The sequence below is a fragment of the Rhinolophus sinicus genome, linkage group LG02 (assembly GCF_036562045.2).
Source record: "Rhinolophus sinicus isolate RSC01 linkage group LG02, ASM3656204v1, whole genome shotgun sequence".
Taxonomy (NCBI): domain Eukaryota; kingdom Metazoa; phylum Chordata; class Mammalia; order Chiroptera; family Rhinolophidae; genus Rhinolophus; species Rhinolophus sinicus.
This window is the reverse complement of record NC_133752.1, coordinates 116,155,945-116,167,365: the sequence shown is the minus strand read 5'-3', so window position 1 is coordinate 116,167,365 and position 11,421 is coordinate 116,155,945. Positions and strand designations below refer to the sequence as shown.

The 11,421-nt window shown below is 39.1% G+C and overlaps 1 protein-coding gene across 14 annotated transcripts in view; it reads left to right on the top strand.

The window, feature by feature from the left end:
* The window catches only part of MRPL42 (mitochondrial ribosomal protein L42), a 72,587-nt gene extending 61,368 nt beyond the window's left edge, over window positions 1-11,219 (top strand). For 13 of the 14 annotated variants that reach the window (XR_012493863.1, XR_012493862.1, XR_012493861.1 and 10 more), the window contains one exon: window positions 6,595-11,219. The gene's annotated coding sequence lies outside the window, so the exon portion shown is untranslated. Of the gene's footprint in view, window positions 1-1,455; window positions 1,754-6,594 lie in introns of all 14 variants that reach the window. The other variant, XR_012493855.1, reaches the window with a different exon arrangement.
* The last annotated feature ends 202 nt before the right edge of the window (window positions 11,220-11,421 follow it).

Sequence of the window (11,421 nt, the reverse complement as noted above, 5' to 3'; positions counted from 1 at the left end):
GAGACCTGTCCTGGGTAGCTGCTGGTCCAAGGACGATGAGAGACACAGAGAGTAGACCTGATCCCTAGCTGCAGCCCAAAGCAGAGCTGCTCCAGCTGTCCCACAGACCTGTGGAGAACAAAAAAAAGAAATGCTTTTGGTGAGCCACTGAGATTTCAGAGTCATTTGTTACACAGCATTCACGTAGCAGATATCTGACTAGTAAGGTGTCCTTCAGGTGGATCTTAGCAAACAGATTTTGCTGTGTTTTTCTAAACTTTAGGAATGCTGAGAATAATGAAGGTGAGGCTAGAGAAGGAATCAAAATTAATGTTGAACACTGATGTACAATGCTGATGCTCAAATCAAGCCAACAAGCACCAAACAAACTCAGCAAGTGCTAAGCAGAGTGCTACTAAACAGTGCTAAGCTGGGTATCATTAAAGAGATCTTCTTTTCGTCATCTTTTCCTTCCTTCCTTCCTTCCTTCCTTCCTTCCTTCCTTCCTTCCTTCCTTCCTTCCTTCTCCTTCTCTTCCTCCTCTTCTTCCTCCCCCTCCTTCTCCTCTTCCTCCTCCTCCTCAACCTCTTCCTCCTCATTCTCCTCTTTCTCCTCCTCCTTATTTAGATTTTGCAACTACCACATAGTAGCAGCAGAAGCAGCAGGAGGAAGAGGCCTCATTGTTAGGAATACCCCTCCCATGTTTTGGCAAAGGTGGACACAGCAGCTACTGGCAAATCAACCCTGGCAGCAGGGAGGGCCATTGCAAAATGAGAAGAGCTCACAGAAAACACTCCCACCACTCAGGGAGAGGCCCTGCTCCTAACCCATCTTTGGAGAAGATGAACTGTGATTAGCTCTTGGGGTTGGGGTAGGGTGTCTTTTCTAAGAATTCCAGTGAAAGTCCCAAGCCCATCCTTTGAGCTAGGGTTGAGTTGGACTAACCCAGAAGATGTGATCCAAGAGTGAAAAGGAGAGGTTCCCTGTGGCAGACAGAATAATGCTTCCAACCCCATTGCAAAGAGGTCTATATCCTAATCCTGAGAAACTATGAATAGGTTACATGGCAAAGAGGAATTAAGATTGCCAGTCAGCTGACCTTAAACTAGGGAGATTATCCAGGTAAATATAATCACCAGTGTCCTTAAAAGTGGAAGAAGGAGGCAGAAGAGGGATGAGAGAGAGAGTAGTATGAGAAGGACTTGGCCTGGCTTCACGGGGTTTGAAGATGGAGGAATGAGACTAAGAGCCAAGGAATGTGGGAATGTGTAGAGACTGGAAGAAGCACAGAAACGGATTCTCCCTGTGGACCTCCGGGAGGAACAGAGCCCTGTGACACCTTGACTTTAGCTCAGTGAAACTGTTTAGGACTTCTCACCTTCAGAAACGTGAGATAATAAATCTATGTTTCTTAAACTACTAAGTTTATGATAGTTTGTTACGAAAATGATAGAAAACAAATTCATTCCTCAACAGAAAACTAGAGTGCTCTTACCAAAACCAAGGGCGAAATGCTGGGCAAGCAAACAAACCAGAACAGAGGTGAGGTGAAGACTCGATCTCTGGGGCCTCTTATTCCATCACTCTCTGGATATTTTCTGACGGACACAGAATTGACTTGATGAAGCGTGCGGATAGTAGTAGGCACCTGTTCCGAAAGCCAAAGCTCTCGTACCTCTGAGCAAGAGCAGAAAAGTCTAAGAGTGCTGCCTCAGAAAGCACTCCAAACAGGGTTGAAACCTGATTCCTTCACTCACCTGCTGGGTCACCCTGGGTAAGTTGCTTAACTTCTCTGTGCCTCAGTAAAACAAGGATCACAAATATCTCTCTGAAGGAGTTTTTATGAAGATTAAGGATGTTAATACATATAACAAAGAATCATTGCTGGCATATAGTTAAGACAATAAATGTTAAGAGTTGCTATTATGACTAATACTACTGGGTCGTATCTGTAGTGATCAGTAACCTTGGGTCTGGAGCCAAACTATGTGGGGTCAAAGCCAGCTCTGTCACTTAGAACTTTTATGCTTGGGCATGTTATTTAAACATTTACAAGGCCCAGCTGTGTTTTTTTTAAATTGTAAAATAGGGATATTAAAGTTACCTACCTCAAGCTGGCCCGGTGGCTCAGGTGGTTGGAGCGCCTTGCACCTAACTCCGAAGTCACTGGTTCGATTCCCACATGGGCCAGTGAGCTGCGCCCTGTACAGCTAAGATTGTGAATAATGGCTCTCCCTGGATCTGGGCTGCCATGAACAGTGGAGGTCAGCGTGGGCTGCCATGAGCTGCTAGGAGCGACCAGTGGTGAACATGAGTGGTGGCCGGCGAGAGCTGCTGTGAGTGGACAACTGACAACTGACTACCTCAGCCCATGGGAGTGCAAGGCTCATAATACCAGCATGAGCCAGGGAGCTGTGTCCTACACAACTAGACTGAGAAACAATGGCTTGAACCAGAGTGTGTGGGGGGAGGTGGAAAAAGGAGGGAATAAAAAGTTATCTACCTCATAAAGATGTGAAGTACTGGAACAGTGCCTGATACATCCAATAAATGTCATTTATCACCACTCTGGATGATTAATAACTAAACAACCAACGCCATGAATTCAATGGTATCTCATGGGACAAAAGAACCATGGGAGTTACAGGGAGCAATACCATCTTTCCTCTATCAGGAAATTAAATCCTGGTAGCCCCTGGGTGCAATGCATACATAGCATATTAAAAGAAAGGAAAGTGGTAGAATGAGTTATCAGAAAAGCACTATAATGAAAGACTCGTAAAAGAGGTGTGGAGAAAGCCCACCGCTTCTCTTTTCTCTATATTCTGCAATTATGGAGGGCTGTACTTGGCATTGCTTTTGATTCAGTGTTTTTACACTTTGTAACATATTCAGAACATTAGGTTAAGGAACCTTGCCATGTTCCTATTCAGAACAGTCCTCTCAACAATACCAAGAATTCCCACTTTGGTAGATAATGACAAGAAGTATGACAGTCGTTTGTAAATAAGCAAATCATTTCATGGCAACAACTGATTTGATAAAAACATTGTGCTTCTTCTTCATGTGAACTCACACAAGGAATGAACCAATCCAATTGGAAAAAAATATTTGTTTTATCTTTGCCACATTTATTTACTCTTAGGGACTGGTTAACTTGATCGGACATAGAAATTGGGAAGAACAGAAACTCTCAATGCACTGACCCACTCTCTTTATCTGTGGCACCAGGCGGAGAGAGCCTGGTGAGGAGTTTCTTGAAATCCTTTGCCCCCATCTTCAGGGAGAGAACTAAACTGTCCGTGTGCCAAGTTTTGGAGGTGGGAGTACAGAATGGGAGTTTGAAAAAATAAGTTAGTTGTTTAACAATCCTCCTTAGCCATGCAAATAATTTTAAAATATGAAATGCTCATGCCACAAAATTTACCGACAATTTTATATGTGCAGGGCATCTGTGTAGGTGTTACAGGAAGGTGACAATATGGATTCAATCTCAAGGAACTCTCAGGCACAGGAGTCTCAGAAAGAACACACAGACACCCGTGGGGAGTAGAAAGCTGCAGGCGTGTTTTAGGGTGGAGTCCTGGGAAGCAGAGCTGGAAGAGGGTTGTGTGCAAGGGCTTTATTCGGGGAGGGCTTTGAGGCTAGGAGTGAGGCAGGACAGGGCACAGAGAAGCTAGCAGAAGTGTGTGCAGCCTCAGCCGGGTTCCACGAGGAGCTCTGGAGAATGACTGGTGACTGTGGCATAATAAAAAAGATGCATCTGGTCTTTGTCCCTGGACCCTGGCACAGAGCTCCCCAAACACAGAAATTATTATTTTTTGTATGCTAGTGAATGAGCCCTGCATGGGGGCCCTAGATAGCTTCAGGATGGGGGCTGGTTACCAGAAAAATCAACCACATGATAAGACGATTAGAACTTTCAGCCCCACTCCCCAACCTCTGGGGAGGGCAGAGGGGATGGAGATTGAAGTCAATTACCAATGGTCACCGATTTAATCGCTTATGCCTATGTAATGAAACCCCCATAAAACCCCTAAATGACAGGGTTCAGGGAACTTCTAGGTTGTCAAACTCATCCATGTGCCGAGAGGGTGCTGCACCCCAACTCCACGGGGACAGAAGCTCCTGGGACTCTTCCAGACTTCGCCCTGTGTACCTCTTCATCTGGTTGTTCATTTGTATGCTTTAGAACAAACTGTAATAGTACGTGGAGCACATTCCAGACTTCTGAGAGCCATTCCAGTGAATTATCAAACCTAGAGGGGTTCTTTGTGGGAACTCTGAATTTGTAGTTCGTCAGGTGGAAGTGTAGGTCACCCGGGGACCCCATTTGAGGATGGCGTCTGAAGTGGGAGCAGTGTTGTGGGACTGAGCCCCTTAACTTGTGAGATTTGATGCCGGCTGACTCCAGGTAGAACACTCAGTGGGTGTTGGAGAAGTGTTTGGTGTCAGGAAAACCACACAAAGCTGCTATAAGGCTATAAGGATGCTATAAGGATGGCGCATGGAATCATTTCAGAGGGAACTGGGAGGGTCACAAGTGTGCACAGGGTGAGAAAAAGTAGTATGAGGGATTCTAGGGTGTGTCTGGACTATGTCTCCTGGAAAGGAGATGAGTAACAAATAACATCTTCCTGGAGGTGTTCTGAGAGTCGGGAAACCCTTCATGGTCTTAAAGCAGCTGTGCTGGAGAATGTTTTCACCACTGTGCCCTGGGCTCTTCAACTTGGTGTGTGTGCCCAGTGTTTATGAGACTTTTGCCTGGTCTGCCCTCTCTTCTCTGCCAGACAACCTGTTAGTTCAAGTACAACCTCCTCACCTCAAATCAATTCTGCAAACATTTAGGGAACGTCATTTCTCTGATGGGCATATACGCTAGGAACAAGGGAGCACACCATAAATAGCTATTGTTGTTGTTTACTAATAATCTTAGAATGTTGACCTAGAGCAAGTTACTTGCCTTTCGGTATTTTAGTTTCCTAACCTGTAAAATGTGGTAATAGTAGGGTCTCCCTTGAAGGGTTACTGTAAAGTCTAAATGAGTTAATATATCAAAATACTGAAAAGGAGGCCTGGCATATATTAAGTACCTAATAAACATTAGCCAATATCATTATTAGTATTAACATAATATAACATAATGCAATATTAAATTATAGTATACTATGTATTATATAATATTATGATATAATAATAATACTATAGCTACCACAGTGAATAAGACAGATATAGTCTTTGGTCTTATGGAACTCACAGGCTAATGCAGAAAACAAGAAATTATAATAGAATGGTGAGTTTTACTAATATACCCAGTAGTAGAGGAACATTCAAGAGAGACCCCCGTACCAGGCTTGGGGGTTATTGAAGGTTTCCTAAGGGAAACAATGGCTTAGCTGAGACCTGAAAAATGATTAAGAGATTTTCATATATGGGAGGGATGGTGGAGAGGGAGAACATTTTGGGCAGAGAGAGACTACTAGCGCTGTACAGTCAGCCGGTGAGAGAAGAAGGGCTTAGTGGAGAAGTGTGGGACACCTGAGTGCAGTCATGCAGACCTGGTAAGAGATGACAGGCATTTGGACTTGCTCAGAAATGGAGAAATCACTGGTCCGGCCCTTGAGTAGCTCCTATTTAACTGGGAGAGATGGACATAAAATAGATACTTTATTATTTTTATTAATTATTTAATATAATGTGAGAATAGAAGAAGAGACCCCCAACCCTGCCAGTGGAAGAGAAAGGAGGGCTTATGGGAAAGGCCAAGATGCAACGCACAAACCAACACCGGCGGAGTCACACAGGGACACTTCCTGTTCCCAGGCCCTATTGCCTTCCGTCTCGGGTTCCTTTGGTGGAACAACATCCTTCACCAAGTGAGAGACTTGAGTGTAATCCCCAGCGCCACTTTTTCTCTCACCCCTCACGTTCAACCAATAGCCACCCCAAGTCTGTTACCTCTAATTGCCCTAAGTGCGGGCTTCACTGTTGTCAAGGGATAATTTCAACCACCATGTCTGCCTATCTCACTTTGCCCTGATCAAATTCACTTTTCAGAGCATGACTGCCAGGGTGGTCTCTCCAACATGGAAATCCAGCTTTTTCTCTCTCTGGGGCAAAACTGTTCAATTTCCACATCATCTTGTTCTTCCCGAATTTCTACCCACCCACAGAGGTATCATGAGCTAATAATGACTGTGTGTGAAATACCTTCAGCTCCCCTGGGGAAATATGAGTGCTATTTTTATTTATTTTTTTATTGGTATATAATCAACATATAACATTGTGTAGGTTTAAGGTGTACAACATATTGAATTTGTACATTTATATGTTGCAACATGATTCTCACCATAGCTTTAGCTAATACCTCTGTCCTGTCGCATAATTGTCTCTTTTTTTTTCTTTTGTGGTAAGAACATTTAAGATCTGTTAAGTGTGCTATTTTTAAACTTGGTTTTCATACTAAAGGTAAGTCAGTATCTTTTCTTATCTGTAGTTTCACTGAACCTGAACTATTCTTTCATGAATAACCTGAATTAAGGTGGGGAGGTGTGCCTAGTCCTATCAGCTGTAGGAATAAAAAAAAAATCATCGTCACCCTTTTTGTCTTCCCAGGGTGAGCGCCATGCAAGTGTCAAAATGTGGATTAGAGGGAAGAAAGGTCATTCAGTGATGGAGTCTTTCATGTACACTGACTCCTTAGCCTGAATAACGTAAGAGTCCAGCTTCCCCCCTTCTTTCTCCTTCTCCAAGGTGGTTCTTTTCTAGTTTTACTTTTTAAAGAATCAGGTTTATTGGGGAGTAATTTACATAAAATAGAATTTATTCTTTTAAAATGTATAATTCAATGCATTTTGTTGATTGTATACAGTCATGTAACTGCTGCCTTAATCAAGATATAAAACATTTCTTTCAATTCTGTAAGTCCTGTCATGCTCCTTTGCAGCCATTCTCCTCACCTACCCCCATTTCCTAGCACCTGATCTGTTTTCCAGAATCTCACATAAATAGAATCCTATAATGTGTAGGCTTTTGTGTCTGGCTTCTCATACTTAGTATATTGCTTTTGAGACTAATTCATATTGTTGCACATGTCACTAGTTTGTTCTTTTTTCATTGCTGAGTATTATTCCATGGTCTGGATGTAGCACAATTTGTTTATCTGCTTACCTGTTGGTGAACACTTGGACTGTTTCCAGTCTTTAGTTATGAATAAAATTATAAACATTCATGTGCATCATCTTTTAAAATAACAGCTTTGTTGAGATATGTTTACATAACATTATCTTTTGGAGAATGGAAATTTTTAATTTTGATGAGGTCCAATGTATCAGTTTTTTCTTTTGCAGTTTGTGATGTTTGTGTCCTATCTAAGAATAGATACATAAGTTCATTTTTCTCACATATACATCAGGAGTGGTATTGCTAGATCATATAACAAGTGCATGTTTAACTTTATAAGAAACTGCCGAGCTATTTTAAAGTGGTTTTACCATTTTCCATCCTCACAAACAATCTGAGAGTTTCAGTTGCTCCGTATGCTCGCCAATGTTTCGTAATGTCAGTTTTTTTTGTTTTTTTTTTTAATTTTAGACATTCTAGTGGGTGTGCAATGGTGGTCTTCTCACGTTTAAATTTACATTTCCCTAAATTCAAATTTACATCTTTTAATGAACTAATTTGCCATTCATGTATATTCTTTGGTTAAAGTATCTGTTTAAATATTTTGATCCTGTTTTAGTTGGATTTTTTATATCCTTATTGAGCTTTAATAGTTTATTATAAGTATTCTGGAAGCAAGCCCCTTATCAGATATAGAATTTTCTAATAATTTTCCAAGTCTATGTGCCCCCCATTTTCTTAACATCATCTTTTTTAAAATAACAGCTTTATTGAGATATGTTCACATTATCTTTTGAAGGACAGACATTTTTTTTTTTTTTATGAAGTCCATGGTATCAATTTTTTCTTTTGTGGTTTGTGATGTTTGTGTCCTATCTAAGAATCCTTTGCCTAACCCAAAGTAATAAAATAATCTCCTATGTTTTCTCAGAAGTATTATACTTTTGTTTCTTACATTTAAGTCCATGATCCGTTTCAAGTTAGTTTTTATATATAGTATGAAGTAAGGGTCAGGTTCACTTTTTCAGTATGGAAGTCCAATTGTTCCAGCATCATTTGTTCAAAAACTATCCTTTATCCATTGAATTACCTGGGCAATTTTGTTGAAAATCAATTGACTATATTTCGGTGGAGCTATTTCTGGAGACTCTAGTCTGTTCCTTTAATCTATATGTCTCTTTAGATGAATACCACACTGTCTTTATTACTGTAGCTTTAGAATAAATCTTGAAATCAGATAGAGTGAATTCTGCAACTTTGTTACTCTTTTTCAAAAATCATTTCTAGGTCCTTTGCATTTCCAAATAAATTTTAGAATTAGTATGTCAGTTTCTACAACAACAACAAAAAGCTATTGAGGTTTTATTTAAGATTGTGTTGAATTTATAGATCAAATTTGCGGAGAATTGACATCATAAGAATATTGACTTTTCCCATCCATGAACATGATCTCTTTTTATTTGTTTAGTTCTTCCTTAATTTCTCTCAGCATTACATTTTTTTTCAATGTACAGGTCTTTGCACATATTTAATTAAATTTATATCAAAATATTTCATGTTTTTAATCTATTGTAAATGGTATGTTTAACATTTTCAATATCCAATAGTTTGTTGCTAGTAAATAGAAAAACAACTCATTTTTTTCACCTTGAATTTGTATCCTGAAACCTAGCTAAACTCACAGATTTGTTGTAGTAACTATTTATATTTTTGATTCCTTAGAATTTTCTATGTAGATGATTATGCTGTTTGCAATTTAATACATTTTTACTTCTTTTGCAATCTATATATTTTAATTTATTGTCTTGTCTTATTGCATTGGCTAGGACCTCCAATGCAATGGCAAAAAGAAATTGTAAAAGTGGACATTCTTGCTTTGTTCCCAATCTTAGGGGAAAGCATTCAATCTTTTACCATTAAGAATGATGTTAGCTGTTGGTTTTTTTGTTGATAATGTTTATCAGATTGATGAAGTTTTCATCTATTCTCAGTTTGCTGAATTTTTTTTTATAATGGAAGGATGTTGAATTTTATAATTTTTTTACGTGCATTGAGATAATTATATGACTTTGCTGTTTTAGTCTGCTCAGAGTGTGAATTTTACTGATCGATTTTGAATGTTGAACCATCCTTACCTTTCTGGCATACACCCAAGTGGGTCATTATTATCCTTTTTATATATATCTGGATTGAATTTGCTAATATTTTGTACTCATGAGAGATAGTGGTGTACTATTTTCTTTTCTGTCTTATCTCTCTTTGGTATCTTCTCTAAAATGAGTTCTATATTTTTTTTTGAAAAGTTTATGTAGAATAGATATCATTTCTTCAGTAAGTATTCAGTAAAATTCACCAGTGAAGCCTTCTGAATCTGGAGTCTATACAGGTTATCCATTTCTTCTTGAGTGAGTTCTGGTAGCTGGTAATTTGTTCATTTGCAGTGGTCTCTGAGTGAGATATTGGCATACAATAACTCTCTTCTGATTTCCCAATTGCTATCAGTGATATTTATTTATTCATACCATCTTTATTTATTGTGTCATCTTTATTTTTGTCCATTTAATGTCTGGAATCATCAGATTACAATACAGTTAATCTGGTTGACAATGAACATGTGGCAGAGGAAACTTGGTAGTTGTGGAAGAGTCAAAAGCATTGTAAACCTTGGGCTAAAAATATTATGTCGAGAAAGAGGATTTGCCTGATGACTTTGTCAAACAAATTTGTCTCTTTTACGTATGAGTTTTAAAAATGGGAGCAGAATAAAGGGGGGAATTTGCAATAAAAATCTCCTTCCCAGCCAGTGTTGAAAAAACCAAAGGGCAAATAAAGAAACAAAAACTCATAGATATAGACAACAGTTTAGTGGTTGCCAGAGGGAAAGGGAGGAAGGGGGTTGTAGGAGAAGGTAAAGGGGGTCAAACATATGTGATACAAGAAGAACTAACTCTGGGTGGTGAGCACACAATTTGATATATAGATGATGTATTATAGAAATGTACACTTGAAACCTACGTAATTTTACTACCATTGTCACCCCAATAAATTTAATTTAAAAATGGGGAAATTGGCAGGACTTACCAGCATGATGTTCAGTTATTTTTTAAAAGGTTTTTATTCAAATATAGCTAACATACAATATTGTATTAATTTCAAGTGCATGCTATAGTTATTCAACATTTATATACCTAAAGAAATGATCACCATGATAAATCCAGCAACCATCTGACACCGTACTATGCTATCACAATATTATTGACTCAATCCCCATGTTGTACATTACGTCCCCATGACTTATTTGTTTTTTACCTGGAAATTTGTACCTCTTAATCCTCTTCACCTCCCCCCCCATTTTTTAATATTTCAATTACAGTTGACATTCAATATAATTTTATATTAATTTCAGGTGTGCAGCATAGTGGCTAGACATTTATATAAAGAAGTGATCCCCCTGATTAGTCTGGTGCCCACCTGGCACTATACATAGTTATTACTATATTATTGAGTATGTTCTTTATGCTATAGCCTGCACCCACATGACTACTATGTAACAACCAATTTGTACTTCTTAATCCCTTCCCTTTTTTCACCCACACTCCCAAACCCCCTCTTATCTGTCAACCATCAAAATGTTTTCTGTATTTAAGAGTTTGTTTCTGTTTTGTTTGTTAATTTTGTTCTTTAGAGTCCACATATAAGGGAAATCACATTGCATCTCTCTTTCTCTGTCTGACATACTCCACTCAGCACAAAACCCTCCAGGTCCATCCATGCTGCCGCAGATGGCAAGAACCAATTTCCTTCCCTGGTTGAGTAATATTCCATTGTATATATGTACCACCTCCTGTTTATCCATTCTTCTATCAACAGACATCCAGGCTGCCTCCACACCTTGGCCATTGTAAACAGTGCTTCAATGAACATATGGATGCATGTGTCCCCTTGAAGTAGCATTTGGGTTTCTTCAGATAAATACCCAAAAGTGTGATTATGGGGCCTTTATTACTCTCTTGATATATTCTTTATTTTAAAGTCTATTTTGTATGGTATAAGTATTGCTACTCCAGCTTTTGTTTGTTTGTTTTAGTTTCCATTTTAATGAAATATCATTTTCCATCCCTGTGTGTCTTTTTTCCTTTTTTCCTGTCTTAAAAAAGTCCCACTGACATTTCTTGTAATACTGGTTTGTTGGTGATGAATTCCTTTAGCTTTTTCTTGTCTGGGAAGCTCTTTATCTGTTCTTCATTTCTAAATAATAGCCTTGATGGGTAGAGTACCCTTGGTTGTAGGTCTTGCTTTTCATCACATTGAATACTTTGT